We start from the raw sequence: 23,678 nt of genomic DNA on the forward strand, positions 1-23,678 counted from the left end.
TGTCACATGTAGGAAATACCTCCCACCAAATTTCCTCCCTCCTATCAACTCCTGGAATCTGCTACTAATCAGATCCCACCCCACAGTCCCTACTGGGCTGTGTGTGTTTGTGTGCACAAGCACGCTCGCTCCTGTGTGCACACATGTGTTCATCAGTGCTCACATTCTGGGGTCCCAGAAGATGATAGCCCCACCTACAAAGGGCTGGGTAATAGCTTCTCAAGATCTTAGGCTTCGAATTTTCAATGAAATCCCTTAGTAAGGGCCTGGAGTCTTGGCCCTTGGCCCTTGGGTGGGAACCAGTTGTGGGGGTGATACGGTTTGGATACAACCGAGGGGAGGGACTTACATGAAAGAGCCTACTGCAAAGTTTCCATCGACAACCAGGTGCATGATTGAAACACTTAGGTGTCTACCCCTGTCTGGGACATTCTTGGTTTAAAAGTGTTCAAGCGGTGAAGCAGGGTGATATCCCAGGTGTGACCGCATGATCTCAGGATCCCAGTGGTCCCCAGAAGACCAGGTGGGGCCCAAATGCTTCAGAGTTCCAAGACATCAGTTAGGGAAAATGGCTGAAAACCATGAAGCTAGGTCCCGGCTTTCTACTCTGTGAAGCCCTGTACTCCGAATCACAGCACGGTTGGGCGATCACTTTCCTGCGTGGGGGGGGGGTCCAGAAGAAGCAGAGCATGGCGAGACCTCCGACACCCCGCAGGTCTGGTGTGGGTCTGTGTCACAGGGATCCATAGAAACTGGAGCTGGGGCCTCCTGGGTGGCTCTGCTGGTTAAGCAACTGCCTTCAGCTCAGGTCATGATCCCGGATTCCTGGGATGGGGTCCCACGTCGGGCTCCCAGCTCCATGGGGAGTCTGCTTCTCCCTCTGACCTTCTCCCCTCTCATGCTCTCTCTCACTCTCTCTCTTTCTCTCTCACATAAATAAATAAAATCTTTAAAAATAAACAAAAAAAAATTGGAGTTGGAACTCAGTCGCGTGCCTGAGATAAAAATGCCTTGTCCCTGGCAGGGTAAACGCAGAGTTCTGACAGAATCCGAGGAGATAAGACTGGTGGATTGTTTTTTTTTTTCTGTGCTGGCTCACTGAAGAGCTGGGTGCGAATTTTCAGCTCCTGGGTAGGGAGCAGGTGCAGTGACACTCATCTCACCCATTGGTGCCACAAGCCTTCAGGGAGTAAAACAGCGCCACTTGCTGGAACCCAGAGCCTGTCTCTGCTGCTTGGGCCAGCTGCATTTGCACCAGCGGAAGTCCATTTGAGGATCAGGGCAAGAGCTCCTCCCCTAGAAGGCCATCACAAACAACTCACCCCTCTCAAGTTCACTGATCAGAGAGGGCTGCAAAGCTGCAGAGCTCAGAGAAATCACTAGGTAGCATTCTTTGTATTTTTATTTTGTAGCCTTTTGTTCATTTTTTCAGGTTTTTCTTATTTTTCATCTCCTTTTAAATAATTTTTCTTAGAGAGAAAGAGAGAGTGTGTGTGGGTGGGGGTTGGGCAGAGGCAGAGAATCTTCAAGCAGACCCCCTGCTGAGCATAGAGTCCAACTCCGGTCAGGATCCCAGGACCCAAAGATCAAGACCTGAGCTGAAACTCAACAACTGAGCCACCCAGGCGCCCCTCCAAGAGTAGCTTTAAATGAGAAGAAATTAAAATTAGATCAATCCTAAATATGCATGAATTTTAAAAAAGAGTAGGAGAAGGAAGAGAAAGAAGAAAGACAAAAGCAGCAAAAGAGTAGTCAACGAGTAATATGAATTTTACTAAAGTGTGGCATGAGACAAAACTAGAAAGAAAGAAAGAACTTTGTTAGTAGTATCTCTGTGGTATGACAAAATATGTTTTGTTTTTATTCTACCTACTTGAAAAAATGTCTTCTTATTATTTAAAGCATGCATGAATTATTTCAATTTTATCTTTAATATTTAAAGAAAGGGTGTTATATCATTTACTTTCTCAAATGTCTTAGGACTTCTGGCAGGAATGCTCCTCGACCACACTGCATCGCCAAAGGTCTTGGAGGTGATCCTTGACTGTGTTCTCGAACATGAACCAATAATAGTAGACATTCCTGCATCGTGTTTGTTTCTTTTATTGTCCTTGCCACAATGATAAGTACTTATTAATTTTGTTAGGTACCTATTACGTGTCTCTTTCTGTCTCACTTATCACCTTTTCTGTTTTATTCACCAATATATAATCCATTGCCTAGCACAATGACACATGAGGTAGGAACTCAATAAATACCTTTGAATGAATAAATACATAAACCAAGAAAGTGAAATTGTATCACAGAGTCTGGAAGTGTAATCGAAAATGTATAAATGCAAAATAAAAATTGATTCATTGGAGCAAATGGTTGCCAAGTTGTCATCACAAAATGGGCCCTTAGTGTCCAGATTGTTTTTCTTTTTTACTACTTTCTCATTACTATTTTCCACTAAGATTGGCTATTCCCAAAACATAGGCATATCATCTGGGAAAGGAATAAACAGTTGTTTCTGACGTCGCGTAAACACCAGAACCAGCACGAAGGCGAGGCAATTGACGCATCCGGAGCACACGGTGTCAGGAGACACTCACGCCTAGGTTTGCGCAAGCCTCACCCGTGAACCTTCATGACCCCGCAAGCGAGTGGCTCCTTAAATTTTGTACCCTAGGGGCCTCCCTTGTCTCATTCTGGCATCTCTGTTAGTTTATCTATTATTTGTTCTTTCTAGAAACGTATCCTTGGAAGAGAAGAGAGTGCACGTGCAGGCTATGTCAGCTTGCCAACAGCGGGTTCGCGAATGTCCTTCTTTTCAGACACGGATTTCTTCCATCTCTTGACTGCCTGCCTGACCCACATAACGAGACCTCCAGGTTGCTTCGGACGATCTCTTTCCCTTCCTCCAGCCCATACTGCTAACTGTGACCAAGCCGACTGGCTGCGCTAAACATTTTTGTTATCCCGCCTTAGCAGCTGTGTAATGAGACTTGTTACTCTTCTCTTCTTCATCACTCTGTGCAGGCCAGAGTTTACAAATGAGGTGCTGGGTCTCAGTGCATAGACACCTTTCTTGGCTTTCAACATACTTAATGTTAACTACATCCCAACACTTAAAATTGCCAATTTTACATGAAAATCCAGACGTACAAAATCTCAAAAATGAAAAATAACCACATTTTAAAAAAAGATTTTATTTATTTATTTGATAGAGATCACAAGTAGGCAGAGAGGCAGGCAGGGAGAGAGAGAGGAGGAGGAAGCAGGCTCCCTGCTGAGCAGAGAGCCCAACGCGGGGCTCCATGCCAGGACCCTGGGATCGTGACCTGAGCCGAAGGCAGAGGCTTTAACCCACTGAGCCAGCCAGGTGCCCAAATAACCACATTTTCCAAAAGATTTTCTTGTATGAACTTTGGAGAAAGAGAGAGAGGATGTGCACGTGCATGAGTTGGGGGAGGGGCAGAGGCAGAGGGAGAGGAACAGACACCTAGACAGAACCCATGCTGAGCAGGAAGCCCCACATAAGGCTTGATCTCACCACCCTGAGATCATGACCTGAGCCAAAACCAAGAGTTGGGTGCTTCATAAACTGAGCCGCCCAGGTGCCCCATACGACACATTTTTTTTAAAAAAAGAAAATCTGACAAGATTTTTCTCAGTGTCTGTTTGTTAGGAAAAAGATTTCCACCCCCCTCACAAATTAGAGAACTGGTTTAACATACATCTCCTGGAGACTTTCTTACTTTGTTTGCTCACCTTCCTTCGGGATGGATTCTAGCAATTTGCTTCCACACAGCCTCTTCCCTGGCTGAATATGCATCAGCAAATGCCTTCCGTGTACATTAACGCTATTCCCCAAATACTTTCTCCCCATCTATACAGAGGATACGGATTGTATATCTGACTTTGTTTGGACGGATCGGGCCATGGAATTAGTTCTAGCAATGAGTGACGAGTAGAAATTTTATGTTTCTTATGGCTGAGCATTTAATTGCTAGTGTGAGCCTTTAGAGATCTCATTTTCCCTCTTTAGTGACAGGGAACATGGAAGGTAAGAGAAGCTTTCCAGCTTGTGTTTCTCAGTGGCTTTAGTGAACAGAATTCCCTGTCATTTTGCAATGGACATGTAGTAAGACCAAGAAGTAAACTTTTGGGGACACCTGGGTGGCTCAGTCGGTTAAGCCACTGCCTTCGGCTCAGGTCATGATTCCAGGGTCCTGGGATCGAGTTCTGCACTGAGCTCCTTGCTCAGTGGGGAGCCTGCTTCTCCCTCTGCCTGCTGTTCCCCCTACTTGTGTTCTTTCTCTCTCTCTGACAAATAAATAAAATCTTAAAAAAAAAAAAAAAAGAAAAACTTTTGTTGGAGCTGTTTGTTGTCACCACAAAACCTAGTCTATCTTGACTGATAGGATGCTCTTGGTCACATCTGTAGTTTTGTTTCTCCTTTCAGATTTAATCAAGCCCAATGTTTTAAGAAAATCAAAGGTAATTATGTCACAGATTGCCTTCTCAGAGTTCTAAGATCTGAGCAACAGAGAGAAAAAATAGCACTTGATGCTGCTATGTGGTTTGAGAAAAGAATTTATGAAAATTGACTTTCTATTCCAGAATGTTCTTTGCAATGAACATTGTTTTTCCTTTTGTAGAATATTAGGCAATTGTGTTAAACATGAAAATACACTCAGAGGTTTTTGTTTATATTGTGTAAGTGATTTTCAGTATCATTACTTCTGGAATATGTGTGGTTCCTATATTTCTTCATGGAATTTTATTAAAATCCAGTTTTTCCCAAAGAAACACATTTCTATTTAATGATGCAAATCAATGGAAAAATAAGATGTGACACTCCAAAATTCGCTTTACAGGTCACTGTTAAAGGCATATATCTATTCCAAATGAGGAGATGCAATTCTAGTTCACATAGCCTCAGAAGTAATTACATACTACTACTAGTATTAATAATGCTACAACTACTAATGGGTGAAGATCAACAAACCCAGTCACACCTAGTTGAGGTGCTTTGGAATCAGAGGCAGAAGAGGGAGCAAGATTACATGGGTCCCTGTTCTCTCTGCATCCTTCAGAGGAAGGCCTGCTGGACAGGGGGCCAAGAATGGACTTGACCATAGGGTTGGGTTCCTTCATAGAGGTTGGGTTCCAGTGCCATGGGAGGGAACATGGACAGCAGCCTTTCTCAAGGTCTCAAGTGCCAATCAGAGCAAGCCTGGGTGCCAGATATTCAGAGGACTGCTGGTTCCTGAGGAACTTGGGGGCCCCAGTGCAACTGAAAATTGACAGTGGGTGCAGCTTCACCCATTGGGAGAGGTGTAGCCATGAAAGGACACTCATGCAACAACCTGACTGCCCATACCCACACTGCCATGTAGTAGGTACCCACCACAGGCTAGCCAAAAATCTAGATGCTTTATATTTGCTAGCTCTTACCTTCACTACCACCCTTTAAGATGGATATAATTATTTCTAATTTTATAGATGAGGGGAATGAGGCTCCAGGGAAGTTACGTTACTTATCTAAAGTTAGCTGACTTGTAAATGGCAGAATCAGGATTTAAACCAGGTTGTGCTCTTTTCCTCTGTGTTTACTGATATGATATGTTATTACCTGATATGATATTAAATAAATACAATAGGAAAAGGGCTACTGAAAATACAATTCACAGTATTTTAAAGATACATAACTTTTTAAATAATCACTATATGGATCAAACTACATCTTCAAAATGGACCCTCCCTTCCTCTAGCCAAGACACCAACAATGATGACAGCTCTATTGCTTTTTGCTAAAGAGTGGCGCTTGAAACATTGGAGAGAACCTAGTGCTTGCCAGAAGTCAAGGCCTTGCACTGGTTCTGGAAAGATCTCAAAAATTTGAGAATGTGGAGGTGGTGGTGAGGTGTGTGTGTGTATGTGTTGTAAGGAGGGATTACCGGAATTGGGATTACAGTGAATAGTGAATGGTCTTGACTACTTTGGGGCCTGAGATAACTCCAAATCCAGGGGTCCCCTCAGAAAATCCAGGGCCATTCAGATGGCCTTAAATATTTTGAAATGAGGGAGAGTACCCAAGACAAAGAGAGAAATCACTGGAAGCTCCTGTACTGACCTGTCAGGTCTTCTTTTTTCTTTTTTTTTTTTTTTAAAGATTTTATTTATTTATTTATTTGACAGATCACAAGTAGGCAGAGAGGCAGGCAGAGAGAGAGAGAGAGGAGGAAGCAGGCTCCCTGCTGAGCAGAGAGCCAGATGCGGGGCTCGATCCCAGGACCCTGAGACTATGACTTGAGCTGAAGGCAGAGGCTTTAACCCACTGAGCCACCCAGGCGCCCCTGTCAGGTCTTCTAAGACACTTGCAGCCAGTAACTACCCATAGTGAATTCTGAACTCCCTCAGAATTCAGGGATGAAAGCTGAGGTTCAGTGACCTCTAAGAGCTGAGGCTCCAGCCAGGTGGGACATCTCCCCACCCACCACAGGCAACTGTGTTCTTTAGAAAGGAGCAAGGGTCAGGAGCTCCAGACACCTGTTAACTACAGCCTGTTCTTCTCACACCTCAGAACTCCATACATGAGAAAAATAAACTGGGTCATCGCTGCTGGTGTAGGGACTTTGTGTCAGGTTTTAGGGGAAAAAGATAGGCTTTAATGTAGCAGGATGATCTGTCATCATTTTCTGGAAGCTAATTATAAGCCCGAAACCAGAACATCGCTGATTTTGGAATCTCCTCAGAGGATAACAGAAAGCTGACAAAGGCTAGCTTTCAGCTTAACTTTGGGCAAATGGTCCAACATGCTGTGGCCTACATTCCTCAGCTATAGAATAAGAATATCCGACGACTTGTTTGAAACTGGGCAACAATAACATATTGAAAGGTGCCGTATAAACACGGGGCTGTAGAATCATGGACTCTCAGAAGGCTGACAAGAGCATTTGGTTCACCCTCCATTTACAGATAAGCACATGCTTATGTGGTCCAAGCAGATGAGGGGCTATTCTCATTTTATAGTGCTTCCAAGCAGAATTCACACTGCTGTTAGTCTATTTTGGTAGTCCACAGCTTAAGAAATGCCTCCCGATGTTGTCTTAATTTCCACAGATTGCATCCCTTGAACAACCTCCTCTAGTGTCCTTGGGCATCCCTGGTACCCTTGTTGGACTCACTGTGCTGAGTTAGGATATCTCTCTTGTTGCTGCCCCAGGTAGGGGCCATGCCTCTGAGGCAGGAGGTCAACATCTCTGGAGAGAAGAGGTAATCCCAAGATCTTCAGCAGGAAAGAAGAACATGGAGGGAGGGGAGACAGCTCTGGCTCTCGGGGCCACAATCCCTCAGGGGTAGACCTCGAAGGCTCTACAGATACTTAAAGAAGGTAAGAGTTATCCAAAGGCCTCTCTCATGGGGGCAGTCCAGGAGCTAGGTCAAGAGGTGTCCATGCGAAGGACCTCAGGACAACCAGGTGATGGCTATATGTCATAAACCAGACTATCAGTGTATATTGCTAAATGTGCTTTATTGTCCCAAGACTTTACTCCAGATCCCTCTGGGACAAGAATTCTCTTCTCTCTTCTCTTGGAAGGGAGATCTGTGGAAATGTTGGGCTGCACTCTATCATAGCATTTCTTCTGTGAGAATATTTGCTGTTTTCCCCATTGATCATGCCTGCACAGATGCCTCCTTGTCCTTCTCTAAGCTCTTCGTTCATTCAACAAGCATTTATTGAGCACTTACAATGGGCTAAGTGTTGAGAATCTAGCTGTGAGCACAATACACTGGGTATCTGTCCTCAGGGAGGTTACAGTGGACAGAGATCCACTGTTCCTGAGACTGGGATCCTACTATCTCTTCACTGCCCCTCCTCAGATTTCACTCCGCCCTCCTGTTGGGACACTAGCTTGCCGACCAGAATAAAGTATCCTCTCCCTGGAGATTTCCTGTTGCCTACACCAGGACCTTCTCATTGTATGTGCTTTCTTCGTACCTCTGAATGCTGGGGGACTCCCAGTAAGACAACCCTGCACTTGCTAGGTGATGTTAGGAAAGTACATGGTTCATTCAGCAAGTACCAAACTGTTAGCCAGCTGTGTGGATGCTGGGCTGCTTCTGGACCAGGAATTAATTGCCCCTGTCAAGACTGGCCGGTTTCAAGACAGTCATAATTGACGAGGGAAGCTTACTTGGCTGCTATGAAACTAGCCAGATGCCCACTGCCGTGCCCTCAACAATGAGTCATGGTCAACCCCTGGATGTTAATGAAATCACAAATCTGGATGATGCTCTTGACACCATGAACGTGAATGCTAAGGTAAAGGGCTTTGGTAATAGGACTGGCCTTTCTGGAACACCACTAAGCCCTCACCAGTCAGGCTCCAGCTGCCAAAACAGGACATCATAACCGTCTTGCTGTCACTCCAAACCCAGAGCTTAGCATCACCCGGCAGGGGTGGCATGAGAGTTAAACAGACGACATGGGATAAAACAAGGCGGGATAATTCAGAGGCAGATATATTACAGGTTAACTGTGCACGTTTTGCCTTTTGACTTCTCCCTCTTCCCCCACCCCTCTTGACTTTGCCACTGCTGCCAGGCTGGTTTTCTAGAAGGGAGCAAGAAGACAATTTTATTTTCTAGGAGCACCCCTGGTAAGTGTTTAGAAAAAGTTCAAAGTTAAGACTTGCCTAAATGAGGTTTTGGAACAACCTCTTTAATGATAATGACCCATATTTTCCTGGTTGAATTCCTCTGCAGTCTTTGGTGAAAGCCCTCTGCCTGTGTGAATACAGCCCTGGACAGGTGGGAACGGATGGCAGGCAGAGGCTTTAGGAACTCCCACTCCATTCGAGTATCCTATGATGTATGGTGGGTGTGTTCCCAGAAACCGCCCCTCACTGCCTCCAGCAAATGTTGTGATACAGTTATCTAATGGAAGAGGAAAAGTATGGGGAAATCCAACCACCTGACTAAGAAAGCTGATGGTTTTCTTTCCTTTGATCTGTTTCTTAGGAAAAAGAATTCTTTAAAAAAAAAAAATCCCAGAACATCCAGTATAATAAGCCTGATTAACTATAGTATTACATGCTCACTAACTAGCTTCAGGCAAAGTAGCAGCCTTGAGCATGAGACTTTCTCTCAGAACCTCTCCAATCCCAGCATCTGTTGTGCTTGCTGTCACCTCCAGGGTAACTTCAGCATTTTCACCTCCTCAGGTTCTGCACCAGTCCCTCCCACGTGGAGCTTGAGGCACCTGGTAGATGGAAGCCAGGGCAGGAGGAGCAACATTATTTCAGATGGAACAAATGTCTGATGGAAAGCTTACACAATTGCAGCCCGTCCTGGAAAATCTACCTGCTCGTTTCACCCCCAGCCGGGTGGGCGTTTCAGAAGCAGCTGGTGCTTTACAAGAGAACCGCGTGATGGCATGAAATTGTGTCTCCTGCTTTGATTCCCACCTAAGCATCGCTTGCTCATCACACCAGTGATGGTGGACAGACCTGGTTGTGCCTCCCACCCCACCTTCAGCTTAGTCACCCCAAGTGATTTATATATGCGAGACCACACTTGTCTCCAGATAAAATAAGGAAGGGAATCTGAAGGTTGTTGTGGGGTCGTCTGCTCGCTGCCACACCCCTTCCTGTTCCTTTTCCCTTCAGTCTAATGAATTGTCTTTCTTTTCCTCCCACTCAAAAATGTTCATGCTTATGTGTGTGTGGGGTTTTTTTGTTTTTGTTTTTTGTTTTTTGGTTTTTTATCGTTTCCAATAGAAACCATACTCATTTTCCAGGACATTTCTCCAAATTTTTTTTGCCCTAAGGCCTGACTTTTTTTTTTTTACAGAAACAGTTTTTAGTTTTTAATGAACTTGTAAACAAAAAATGCTCTCATTTCAAAATAAAAACAAAATCCCAGATCATATGGATGTTTACAGTGATTACATTTATCTAAGCAACATACATACGTGTTCAGTTGTAAGATGTTAACTAAATTTCTGTGACAAATATGCATTTTTTAAATACCAAGAACATTATAGAGTTAATGCAGAGTCCTAAGGATAATCTAGTAGTCACTAAGTTTTTCTTAAGTCTTCACTTTAGATGCTGTTATTTCTAGCACGGGTAAGCAGGCAGAGTCTTTCGTATGCTCAAACACTGGAATCTTTGGTTGCTACCATATCAGCTGGCTTGCAAACAAGAAGCCAACCATTTTAAGAATGTTTTAAGTGAACAACTTGCAAACCCCAGGGATGGATAAACCCTAAGAATGCACAATTGTGAGCATTTACAACCATCACAACTGTGGCTGAAGACTGTTCATGCCGTTCTTCTGAAATGAGATCTCAAAGCAGTATAGTTCAAAATAAAAGATTTTAACACAAAAATTGGCATATGCACAATTTCTCCACCAATTTGTGTGTGTCAACCATTTAGTTAACTTTCCCACTTGAAAAAATGCAACAGAAAACTGGACACCATGTTTCACTATCTCAGTTAATATTCACAATTACAGCGGCTACAACTCGGGACACGGCATCACCCGTGCTGCCCAGAGCCAGTTTATACTGAAATTAGTTCTTTACACCAAGTAAATGGTTGTTCACAACCACTGGCTAGTGTACATATGAACTAAAATTCCTAGATTTGGGGAGAAACAAATGCTGCTCCCATCATCTGCTCTGCTTCTTCTGTTCCTCAATTCATGCTTAGAAACCTTTCATGTTACTCTTGGTTTTGTCCGTTTGCTTGCCTGTGGGGGTTTGGGCCTGCTGGCCCTGCCCACTTGAAGAGGCCGCCTGCTGTGCTGCTTTCTGCTTTAACATTGTCCAATCAAATGTGTAGTCATATTGGTGGGTTCAGGGTCCTGAAAAGAATGCGGAATAGCTGCCTCAGATATATGTAATCCGGGGCTTCCTCAAAGCGCAGCCCACGACAATAGTTTAAGTACATGGCAAATTCTGCAGGAAACCCCTTACATAAAACTTCAACAGGAGTGGACATCTTCTTTTCACTCATCTTTTCGTATTTTTGCTTTTCTGTTGCAGCCTTTAGTCCTTGCCATGGCAGGCTGGTTCTATTAAAAGACGTCAAAACATATCCTAATGATTCCATGTCATCTCGGCGACTCTGTTCAATACCAAGATGTAAATTGATGCTAGTGCATCGGGCAGGGCCAGTGAGATTTTTATCTTCTCTGTATGGTATGTGTTGCCTTGTCCTGCTGTCTCTGTACTTTTTGGCCAAACCAAAATCAATAAGGAATAACTTATTACAGTGACGCCCAATACCCATTAGGAAGTTATCTGGCTTAATGTCTCTGTGTATAAAATTCTTTGTATGCACATATTCAATTCTACTGATCATCTGGTCAGCTAACATAAGTACAGTTTTCATTGTGAACCTTCTTGAACAGAAATTGAAGAGGTCTTCGAGGCTGGGTCCAAGAAGATCCATGACTAGCACATTATAGTCTTTTTCCTGACCATACCGCCGTATGTGGGGGATGCCCACCCCACCTTGAAGAATCTTATAGAGTTTGCTCTCGTACAGCAACTGGGGATGCCTGGCCTTCTGAGATTCTAGCTTCACTGCCACTTCCTCGCCGTTGGTAATGTTGATCGCCAGGTAAATGTCCCCGAAGGAGCCAGACCCGATCTTCCGTACCAGTTTATATTTCCCTCCGACAATGAATTCGGCCTTGGAGCCGCTGCTGCTCGCCATCCTGAGAGACGAAGATGGAGGCTGGGGCCAAGCCCCGACACCGCTGAGGAGGGGACGGAGGCCTCTGGGGCTCGTCCGCGGAACAAGGCTGCGGAGGAGGGCGGCAGGAAACGGAAAACGTTGGCTCTTCCAAGGTGTTACAGGGCCCAGAATCGGCCGAGGGGAAGCTGATCACCGCCGCTCACTCAGGCTTCTTTTCGCCAGGCCGCAGTTTGTGAGGGGGTTCTCGCGGTTACCAGCCTGGGCCACTTGTTTCTGGGCGGCCGCCGCTGGCTCGCCTTCACGACGACGTAGCGGGCTGGAAAAGGGGCGCGGTGGTTTAGGGCGGCGATACCGCTGCCACCACTGCTGCCGGCTCCCGCCCGGAGGGAGCCCTGGCACTCCGCCGACGGCGCCATCTTGTTACTCCGGCTCCAGCCCTAAGGCCTGACTTTCTAATCGAGTCAGAAGTGGTTCTCGTTTTAAAAACAGAGGTTTCTGGTTTTCATGGGCATTCAAAGCTAAATTCTTCACAAGATCTTAATGAGATTCTGAATCGTAGTTTTATTTTTGCTTGTTTAACCACTGGTGTTGTTTTGTTACTGCTCTAAGAGTTTTTACATACGTCCAACGGAGGGTAACCAGAAACAGTCCATGTAGGAGACAGTCCACGTAGGAGACGGGGTAAGTCAAGCAGAGACTATCCGAACCAAACAGCAAATAGCACTGAATAGGCAGTCAAAAGTGCGGCTCTAGGGGTGTGTGGGTGACTCAGTTGGTTAAGCAACCGGCTCTTGATTTCCGCTCGGGTCCTGATCTCAGGGTCTTGGTATTGGTCTCAGGCTCTGTGGGGAGTTGGCTTGGGATTCTCTCTCTTCCTCTCCCTCTGCCCCTCCCCCTGTTCACAACAAATAAATAAACAAACAAGAAATAAAGGGTTTTTTTTAAGTGTGGCTACAACAAATTATTAATATTTAAAAAAAACTATATTAGGTAACCTGATCTTTCTGTTGTAGGTATATAGGTCATGGATATGAAAATGTGCTTAAAATGCATAGAAAGGGAGCCTGGGGAATTGCTCAGGAGTAACTGACACTAGTAAGAGATTGGGAGCCAGTGTGGGGGCAGGAACTAAAAGGGAGTCATGTTCCTCTAAAAAATAAAAATAAAAATACCACATGGTCCAGTAATTGCACTACGGGGTATTTACCCAAAGAAAACAAAAATACTAATTCAGAAACATGTATGCCCCCCGTATGCTTATGACAGCATTATTTACAATAGCCACAACGTGGGAGCAACCTAAGTGTCCACTGATAGATAAACGGATAAAGAAGAAGTCGTACATTAGAGTGGTATATATCAGCCATTTAAAAAATGAGATCTTGCCATTTGCAACAAGTGACGGACCTAGAGGATATTATGCTAAGTGAAATATGTCAGACAGAGAAAGAGAAATATCATATGATTTTATTTATGTATAGCATCTAAAAAGCAAAACAAGTGAACAAACAAAAAAAAGCAGGAAAACACCCATAAATATAGAGAATAAACTGGTGGTTTATTCTGGTGGGGGAGAGGGCAAAATAAGTGAAGAGGAGTGGGAGATACAGGCTTCTAGTTATGGAGGGAGTAAGTCACGGGGATAAAAGGTACAACATAGGGAATAGAGTCAACAATACTGTCATAGTGTTCTATGGGGACAGATGGGACTTCTGTTTATGGTGAGCATGGTGTAATGTACATTGAATCACTATGTTGAAAATAACATAACATTCTGTGTCACTATACATCAGTAAAAAAGACAAAGAAGAAATGAAAAGGAGGGAACCTGCACACAGAGGCAGGCACAGAGGGAGGACCAGGGGAAGACACAGAAAGAGCCTCTACAAGCCAGGAACAGCTGAGGCCACTGAAGCCAGGAGAGAAACAAGGAGGAGATTCTCCTCCACAGCCCTCAGAAGGAACCAATCCTGCCATCACCTTGATCACAGACTTACAGCTACCAAAATGGGAAGACAGTACACTTCTGTTGTTTAAGCTGGAAGAAAATAAGGTGGCGGGGAAGTGAGTGAGATTTTACTTTGATTACTGCTATGTCACTGGATCTGTCATAAGAAGAATGCAATACTCATGTAATCTACATGTGTACACATACTGACACACATCGGCAAACACGTATACATATGTGTATAAAAGAGAAGAGTAACTTTAAACTTTATTATACTTCTGCAAAAGTCCTATAGTAGTATAATCACCCCTAGAGGCTGAAAATTCTTATTATGCTTAAGCTTGTGGGCTTCAGAAGGCTTTGTCTTTCCTTATTGCAATGGTTCTCAGCCTTGGAGGCTTGCTAGAATCAATGGGGACATTCAAATCTCAATGCCAACGCCATATCCTAGACTAATGAAGTCAGAATCTCTGCAAGGGCTACTGGCTCCAGCCTTTTTTAAAGCTCCCCAGGTGATTTCAACATGTGACCAAAGTTGAGAACAAGTTTTACTCTGTAACCCCTCAAAGGGAGGGTCTATGTCTGGTTTGTCTATGTCTTCACAGCACCTAAGTTAGTGACTTACATCAATATAATGAGGAGATCCGGAGCCTCCAATATTCTCAGAGGGAGGAAAAAAGTCATAATAACCAGAAGTTAGTAATGTGTTAGGACTAATGCACACAGATTAATAAGTCCTAACACCGTTTCTCCCTCTGTCCCTCCCTCCCCACTTGTCCTCTCTCTTGCTCTTGCCCTCTCTTGCAAAAATAAATAAATAAATAAATAAATAAATGCAATGGAATATTACTCAGCCAACATTTGCATCGGTGTGGATGGAACTGGAGGAAATTATGCTCAGTGAAATAAGTCAAACAGAGAAAGACAATTATATAGTTTCAGTTATTTGTGGAACATAAGGAATAGCATAGAGGACATTAGGAGAAGGAAGGGAAAAATGAAAGGGGGGGAAATCAGAGGGGAAGATGAACCATGAGAGACTATGGGATCCAAGAAACAAGCCAAGGGTTTTAGAGGGGAGAGGGGTGGGGGGATGTGTTGGCCCGGTGATGGGTATTAAGGAGGGCACATATTGCAAGGAGCACTGGGTGTTATACGCAAACAATGAATCACGGAACACTGCATCAGAAACCCATGACGTACTGTATGGTGACTAACATAATATAATATAATTATAACATAACATAATATAATATAATATAATATATAATATATAGTATATATATACATATATATTATATATTATTATATATATACACATATATAATATATATATAATATATAATATATATGTATATATACATAATATAATATAATTATAACATAATATAATATAATATAATTATAACATAATATAATAAAAAAATCATAAAAGCAAACAAACAAATAAGTAAAATCTTAAAATAAAGCAAAAAACCTTAAGTGTCTGCCTTCAGCTCAGGTCATGATCTCAGGGTCCTAGGATTAAGACACATATCAAGCTCCCTGCTGAACGGGGAGTCTGCTTCTCCTTCTGTCCCTCCCCCCAACTTGTGTGCTCTCTCACTCTTGCTCTCTCTTGCAAAAATTAATAAATAAAATTATGAGTTCCAACAGACAGCATCATGCCCTTTTGATGCCTTCAGGATCTGCATCTTTTCACACACACACACACACACACACACACACACATATCTGTACACCCACAGTCCTTTGCTGGGTATCTCCTCAGAGCCTGAGAATTTGGTGGTGGCGGGAGGGGGGGATTCTTTGATCAGGTGATATCCCAATAGAGCAAGGTGAAAGCCGTCAACCAGCTGTGCCTCTCACTGATGTCAAAGAAAAGATTGTAAAATGGATTTCTAAGTCACTGTTGAGCAGAAGGTCTCTTTGGAAGGACTCCTCACCTTCCTCATGACTGCTTCCCAAAACTGATTACATTATTCCTGAGACATTTCCCAATCTTATTTGGGACAGTGAGTTCCTCAGGACTTATCAATAAGTCCTTCTGAAAAGAGAATTTGGAAATTTGAAGTTCTTTAGATATATATATATATATATGTATATATATATATATATATATATATACATATATATATATATATTTTTTTTTTTTTTTTTTCTTGAAAATGGTGCCAAAGGTTTCCTCTACTCCCGGCACAGCTGGTGTTGATGGTTCTGGTGGCTTCATCTAAAATTTTGTGCTTTAAATGTTATTGATCTTTGGGTGTATCAAACCTGTTATAAAGGAGTTCATACCGGGGGCAGAGGGTCCATATTCATTAAGCAGTTGGGATTACCCATGCTTGATATGGCCCTCTGAACAGCTCAGGTGGTTATATTAATTGCTTATCTGTTGATCTCTTGAAGACAAGATTTCAGCGGCAGAATTTCTGGTGTTTGAGTAGATTATAATTCCATTAGAAATACCCCTGTAATAAATTAGTAAGCTACTGTTAAAAGTAATCTACATAGCATTCTACCTTGTGTCTTTCTTTAATTGGTATGAGATCAATGCAGCATTATTTCAGTTCAAATATCTTGGGGTGTTTTTTTTTAATCCCATTAGGCCACAGCTTCACAACAGTTTTTGTGAAATCCTATTACTCACAGAACCTCTAAAATCAATGTTCCTATGTATTTTAAAAATCAAGAAACTCCTAATTATTTGAAAGAGTATCTGCATTTTACATCACTTAGGGGCACGTATATTTTATGAGTTTATAATTCCAAACATAGAATAAATAATTATATTAAATCCCAGTATTTTGGAGGAAAACAACATTAATCAGCTCTATAAATTATGGCATGATGAGTCGGATTGTTCCCTCTGTAACTGTGTAAAAGTTGCAAACTTTTCATCAAGACAGAAACAGAGAGAGAGAGAGAAATTGAGATGGGGGAAATACTATGACCTCTTTAGCATGTCTCTTTTCAGGATGACATTTCAGAGCCCATCTCTGCTGGGCTGGTGTCTGCCCACCTGGCCACACAGTCGGGTTTGTTCTTGTCAACTCTAGCCCAGATCTGCGTCATGCAATGTGTACATTTCCTACTTCATTCATCCATTCGATATGTCATTCATGGTTAGAGTGGTTTCTTTCATAGTAATTGCTTATGGAAGTTGTGCTACGCCAAGCCTTCCTTTCCCTCCTGATTCTCTCCATTGAAGTCCAGCCCACTTGCCCCCTCCCTCCCTCCACCACTTTCTTTTTCTGACTTCAGAAATCCTGGGACAGACTGAACGGGAATTTGCACCAGAGTCCCAGGATAGGAGAAACACCTGTGCCCAAGGATAGGTTAGGGCAGCACCACGGTCAGCAACATACACTTGGGTTGCCTCCTTAACTGCTTAGTCTCTAGCATGCTTCCTTCAATAAAGACACCAGTCAACAAATACTGGAAAAGTAAATGAAGGAAGAATAAGCCAGCAGCAAATTGTGACTTTGTGTTCATGGGCACAATGATGAGTGTCTGAACAGCCCCAATTCTCTGTTGGCTCTGAAAGTTCAGGCAGCTCCTCTTCCTGTGGCCTTACTTCTCCAGGGGAACTGAAAAGATCCAAGGTAGGGATCAGTCCCTCACCCTGGGACAGAAATTTCACATATGGTACCTCTGTTCATTCTCAACGACTCTCCCTTCAGATAAAAGAACCAAGGCTCAAAGGGGTTAAATCCACCCAGCAAGCAAGTGGTAGAGCCAGGACTCAACCCAGAGCCACCTGATTCCAAAGTCCATGTCCCTCCCTCCCATCACCCACGTTACTAGAGAGGGAAATATACTGTGTATGTGCCAGCCTTATACCTACACATTAAATGAAGGTTTAAATGATAAGGAGCCCGACAAATGAATTACCAGTACCATTACAACACTTGTCATTAAGTCATCTTTTATGCTTTTATTACATATCCAAAAATAAAATTAATCAGGAAGAATTTTATTTGTTCAGTATTTCACTTTCAGTTATGGTTTCTTTCCTTCCTTCCTTTACTTTTTTCCTTTTCTCCTTTCTTTCTTCCTTCCCTCCCTCCCTCACTTCCTCCTTTCCTTCTTTCCTTCCCTCACAATCAAATTTTCCCTAATTGTAATTAAGGGTAAAGAAATCAGGCTTCACTTTGCCTGTTTAGGAGATGCAGTCCCTTGTTCATTAAGGAGAAGTCTTCTTCAAAACAATTGGGTGGCTCAGTCAGTTATGTGTCTGCGTTCAACTCAGGTCATGATCCCAGGGTCCTGGGATGGAGCCTTACATCAGGTTCCCTGCTCAGTGGGGAGCCTGCTTCCCCCTCTCCCTCTACTGCTCCCATGTTTATGCTCTCTCTCTCTCTCTTTGTGTGTGTGTCAACTAAATAAATTCCTTTTTTAAAAGAAGTCTTCTTTACCAAAGAATGACAGCTTCCAAAGATAGAAGAAATGGTAGAATTAGGAAGTCACCATTTTGCAACTCCCCATGGAAAAACTGATTCAGGTAAGAGCCATCAATGAATGCTACAAGCATTGGGTAGAAGATTGTGGGGAGTGGGATCTTTGGACATTACCAAAGTATCGCCCCACTGGTGACTTGCCAATTTTAAGAGAACAATGTACTATCACAAAGGCCAGGACTGGTGGCTGACAACTCAACCAAGGAAGAAAACTCAATAGTATGCACACCCTGGTGTTGTACCCCCGACTAGAAGCAGCAGAAAGTATCCAGTATCACCCATAGTATTTTTTCCTGATTTGTTTAACCTGCACTTAACCAAGGTTTTAGACCTAACTTCCAGTGTCTAGGAAAGTCGATAGCTAGAATGTGGAGGTAATGACACTACAGGGAAATAATTAGACTTGTGGGACATTTTACAAGACAAACTGGCCTCGTCTCTTCAGAAAATCAATATGATAATGGAAAGCAGATCAATGCTTGCCTGGAACAAGGAGCAGAGGGGATATGACTGCAGAGAGGCACAAAGGATCTTTCTGGGGCAACATAAATCTGCATTTTGATTGTTTTTTTATTTGATTTGATGGGACAGTTACACTGGTGCATAGAGTTGTCAAAATTAATGAGCAGTACACTTACAGCTGAATTTCTTAGGTCAAGTTACACTTTGATGCAGTTGATTTTTAAAACAAAAACAAATTATCAGTGTCACAGAAAAAAGTGAAGCCACTGGTTGTCTTTATTGTCTTTAGACAATATTTAAATTGTCTAAAGACCCATTACAACCAGATATAATAAGAGAAGTTCAGTTAGATCTGGGCTTGAAGAAAAAGGGGACAACTAAGAAAGACATTTTGGGGATAATGAAGAGAATTGAAGCAAACTGGATGCTAGATCATCCTGAGAAATTTAAAAAATTTTCTTCTGCTTTCTGGTAGGATAACGTTCTTATTGTTAGAAGATGCTTGTTGAGGGCGCCTGGATGGCTCAGTGGGTTAAGCCGCTGCCTTCGGCTCAGGTCATGATCTCAGGGTCCTGGGATCGAGTCCCGCATCGGGCTCTCTGCTCGGCAGGGAGCCTGCTTCCCTTCCTCTCTCTCTGCCTGCCTCTCTGCCTACTTGTGATCTCTGTCAAATAAATAAATAAAATCTTTAAAAAAAAAAAAAAGAAGATGCTTGTTGAATTATTTAGGAGAGAAGGGTCATGATGTCTGTAACTTGATTGCTATACTAGAAGATATATGAGGACATGTAGAAAGAGAAAGCAAAGATAGCATAAAGTTATCAATGGTTTAATTCTGCAGAAAGAATTCACCGGTATTTATTATGTTAGTCTTTCAACAATTCTGTACTTCTGAAATTTCCAAGAATAAAAATGTGGAAAACAGTGAATGCCATGTGAGTGGTGATGGCTCTTCTGCTTTGGAGGCAGTCTTCAGAAAGTCTTCTGGCCTTTGGTGAGATTATCTCTTATGGCAAGGAGCCACCCCTTTCCATGGCTTCTCCTTCAGGGGAAAGGACACTTGCACATCCCTAGAGAGGCCTTTGTATCCTACTCTGTGACCTAAAGGGCTTTGGACTCCTCCCACCATCCTTCACTTCTCCCCACCACAATGCTGTTGAGCAAATACATGTGAATGGTTCTGTTAATTGCTTGAATAAATATTGCACCTCGACTAAAAAGAAAAGATAAATTCACTCCTGGAATCTCTCCATGAGAGAAGAGAGGATAGAAAAACAGAGATCAAGAAGCTTTAAGCACTTGCTTAAAGTTGAATGGAAACATACGTAATATGTACTTTGAAGGTAGGAGTTCTTTTTCAACGTCAACTAAATGTGGTCACTAGGGCTCTGGGTGTGGAAGATCAGTCTTATTTAATGTGATGATGTCTAGGATGTTATTGAGCTAAGGGAAGTGATCAAATTCTCCTCCTCTGGAAGGTCTAGCTCAAATTGCTTCTCTTGTACAAAATCTTTCCAAACTAATCCAACCCATAATAATCACTCCCTCTCCCAGGTTCCACCTGTTCTTGCTATCTGTTTCAGCCTGTCTGATCCTAAGTCACCTGATAGATTATTTAAAAATAGCTTACATTTTCACATCTTCTCCCCCCAAAGCCAGGATAGGGTTTGATGGGGATGCCGAGCCCTGATTCTCCCGATATATCTGTCTTCACCAGCACATACCCACCCATACTGTAAGTGCTTGGACAGTAGGGGCCATGGCTAAGCCACTTTGTGTTCCCAATGCTCTGCACAGGGTCTGGTCCATAAATGTTTGAAAAATGAACAAGGGCTTTCCTTCTATCCCTACCGTACAGTCCAGAACATAGGGCAAGGCATGGGGAGCTTCTTATAGAATGAATCAAAGTTACCTGGAATCAGGATATTTGAGTGATAAAGTCTTTTTTTCTCTCTCTCTCTATCTGAATCTCTCTTTCTCTTTTGCTTACATGCACATACATTTTCTTTCTCACCATTGGAACCCAAACACCACGCTGGCAAGAATCCCAGGATTAGAGTAAGGAGTAGAGGAAAGCCATGCCCACTATCCCCTGTCCAAATCCCTGACCCATAGAATTCGTGAGCATTATAAATGGTTTTTTTTTTTTTTATGACATTGCATTCTGGAAAAATAGGTTACATAGTCACACTAAATGGAACATTCTCTTTGCTCCTTATCCTTCTCTATATCTCATCTAAACAAGGAAGTAGTACCTTAGGTAGGATTGTCAAATTAAATGGGATGTCCAATTAAATCTGAATTTCAGATAAATAATAAATGATTCTTTTGGCATAAGTATGTCCCCAGTATTTCATGGAACATATCCTTTAAAAATATTTATTGTAGGTGCCTCCTTAGCGCAGTAGGCAGCGCATCAGTCTCATAAAAATATTTGTTTATCTGAAGTTCAAATTCAGTTGGCACCCCTTTATATTTATTTGCTAATTCTAGGAACACCTTCCTCGAGTCTCCACCCTGGACCTTTTCTCTACCAACACACACTACTTAGGGGAGTCAATCCAGTCCAAACTTTATCCTGACAACTCTGAAATTTTTATCTCCAGTTCAGAAATCTCTACCAATCTCCACACCAAAACACTGGACTACCTACTTGATAATTCCATTTTTATAGCTGAGAGTCATCTCAGACCCAAACAGAATTGTTGATTTGCAACCCCTACCCACCCACCCAAGCTGTTGCTCCTCAACCTTCCCCATCTCGGTGAATGGCACTGACATCGACCCAGTTGCTCAAGCCCCCAAGGAGAGCATCAGCCTTGATTCCTCCCCAACCCGTACTCTGTGTCCAGTCAATCAACAAGTCCCTTTGGCTCAACAGCCAAAACATATTTCCAGCCCATCGCTGCTTCTTTGTGTCCCCTACAACCCCTCTGGATCAAGGCACACTCTCCTCTCACTTGAACAACTGTACTGCCACCAAATGGCTTTCCCGCTTCCCCTCTTGCTTCTCTATAACCCTCTATACTGCATTCTTCCCACAGTAGCTAGAAGGATCTTTTTAAAGACATATCATGTAACTCGTCTGCTACAAATGCTCTGATGTTTCCTCACGGCACTAAAAATAAAATGCAAATATCCTTCAAGATCCTTCATGATCTATTTCCTGTACCACTCTGTCAAAGACCACCAACTTTTCTGTTCCTCAAACATCCTAAGGTCCCTTAGGACCTTAGGATGTTCTGCCTGAAGTACGGCACCCAGGTTGGCTCATTCTTACCATTTCCGCCTCAAATCTCACATCACTTCTTCCATTTAGGCCTCCCTTACCTGGCCCCCCGCCCCCTGCCCTCATGTCTCCCAAGGCTATCAGCCTGGAGTATTTCCACCTCCAGGCAAAACCCTGCTTTGGTTTTAGTTTGGGCCTGTGCATTGGTTTCTGTCCTCTTGCATTTGATCTTTTTTTGAAAACAGCAGAGAAACAGATTTTGTTAATTTCATAATTCAATTTAAAAGTTCTGTCCATTCATATACGATTTGACTTATGGTTTAACTGCCCACATTTGTTGTGATGCTTATATAGGTGGACTTATTTCTACCGTATGATTTTTACTTTTCTATTTATCATGCATTTTTTATGTTTCTTCCTTCTCATTTCCTCCCTGTTAAGAATAAAGAAAGTTGATATACTTTCTTTATTCTCTTATTTCATCTTTTAGTTTGAAAAAACATATACTCGATTTCTATGATTTTAGGGTTGCCTTTAAAACTCTTTTTTTAAAAAAAGATTTTATTTATTTATTTGAGAGAGAGAAACAGAATGAGAGAGCGAGAGAGAGAGTATGAGAGAGGACAGGTCAGAGGGAGCAGCAGACTCCCTGCCGAGCAGGGAGCCCGATGTGGGACCTGGGACTCCAGGATCATGACTTGAGCTGAAGGCAGCTGCTTAACCAACTGAGACACCAGGGGCCCCACCTTTAAAATTCCTAAGCACATGTAGGGACGCCTGGGTAGCTCAGTCAGTTAGGCATCTGCCTTCGGCTCAGGTCATGATACTGGGGTCCTGGGATTGAGTCCTGCATCAAGCTACTTGCTCAGCCCAGAGCCCACTTCTTCCTCTGCCTGCTGCTCCCCCTGCTTGTGCGCTCTCACACTCTTGCTGACAAATAAATAAATAAATAAATAATATCTTTAAAACCCAAAACTCTTAAGCACGTGTAACTTATGTCTGAACTGAGTCCATTACTCCTCTTAGAGCACAAAATGAGAATCTCAGAATCCTTTAATGCTAAGTAACTTCAGTTGTGCTAACAATGTGCATTATCATTTCATTCCAACTTGTCATTATCATCTCCTGAAATCGCTTTTTCGTGTGTTTTACAGCAAATGGTAATTCAGATTTCCCGACATGTTGGCTAGCTACTTACCCACCGGGCTCTTTGTTTCCCATTCACTCCTGCAAGTCCGAACTTCTTGTGCTGAAATAATCCTTCAGTTGTCCTTCCAGTAGGTGTTGTGGAGGAACCATCTCTCCATCCGTCTGTCGAAAAAGGTTTCTCTAGCACCTTAAATCCTGGGCATAATCCACAGGTAAGAAATTCTGGTGTACAGTCCTTTTCATCATTGCAACCAGTATGGCAAAATGAGTGAGACTTTATGGATGAAATAACGTGGTGTCTGGGCCCAGCTTGCTTCCCAGAGCAGAAAGCCAGGACCTAGCTTCATGGTTTTCAGCCATTTTCCCTAACTGATGTCTGGGAACTCTGAGGCATTCGGGCCCCAGCTGGTCTTCTGGGGACCCCCGGGATCCTGAGATCATGCTCTCACACCTGGGATATCGCCCCGCTTCACCCCTTGAACACTTTTAAGCCAGGAATGTCCCCAACAGGGGTAGACCCCAAAGTGTTTCAATCATGCACCTGGTTGTCGATGGAAACTTTGCAGTAGGCTCCTTCAAGTAGGTGCCTCCCCTCAGCTGTATCCAAGCCGTATCACCCGCACAACTGGTTCCCACCCAGGCCCCTTGGGCTCTGAAGCTGCCGCAGGCACCACAGTGGGAGCTGGAGGTAGCTCTTGACGTGGTTCAGCATCTTCTTCTGGGGCTGGG

The 23,678-nt window shown here is 43.1% G+C and overlaps 1 pseudogene across 1 annotated transcript; it reads right to left on the bottom strand.

Annotated features, from left to right (window-relative positions):
* Nucleotides 1-10,580: 10,580 nt before the first annotated feature.
* LOC111159913 lies at nt 10,581-11,732 on the bottom strand (annotated as a pseudogene). The gene has a single exon (XR_002641443.1). The product of XR_002641443.1 is annotated as a casein kinase I pseudogene (transcript).
* Between the last annotated feature and the right edge of the window lie 11,946 nt (nt 11,733-23,678).

The sequence above is a fragment of the Enhydra lutris genome, unplaced genomic scaffold (assembly GCF_002288905.1).
Source record: "Enhydra lutris kenyoni isolate GAN:26980312 unplaced genomic scaffold, ASM228890v2 scaffoldscaffold71, whole genome shotgun sequence".
Lineage (NCBI taxonomy): Eukaryota > Metazoa > Chordata > Mammalia > Carnivora > Mustelidae > Enhydra > Enhydra lutris.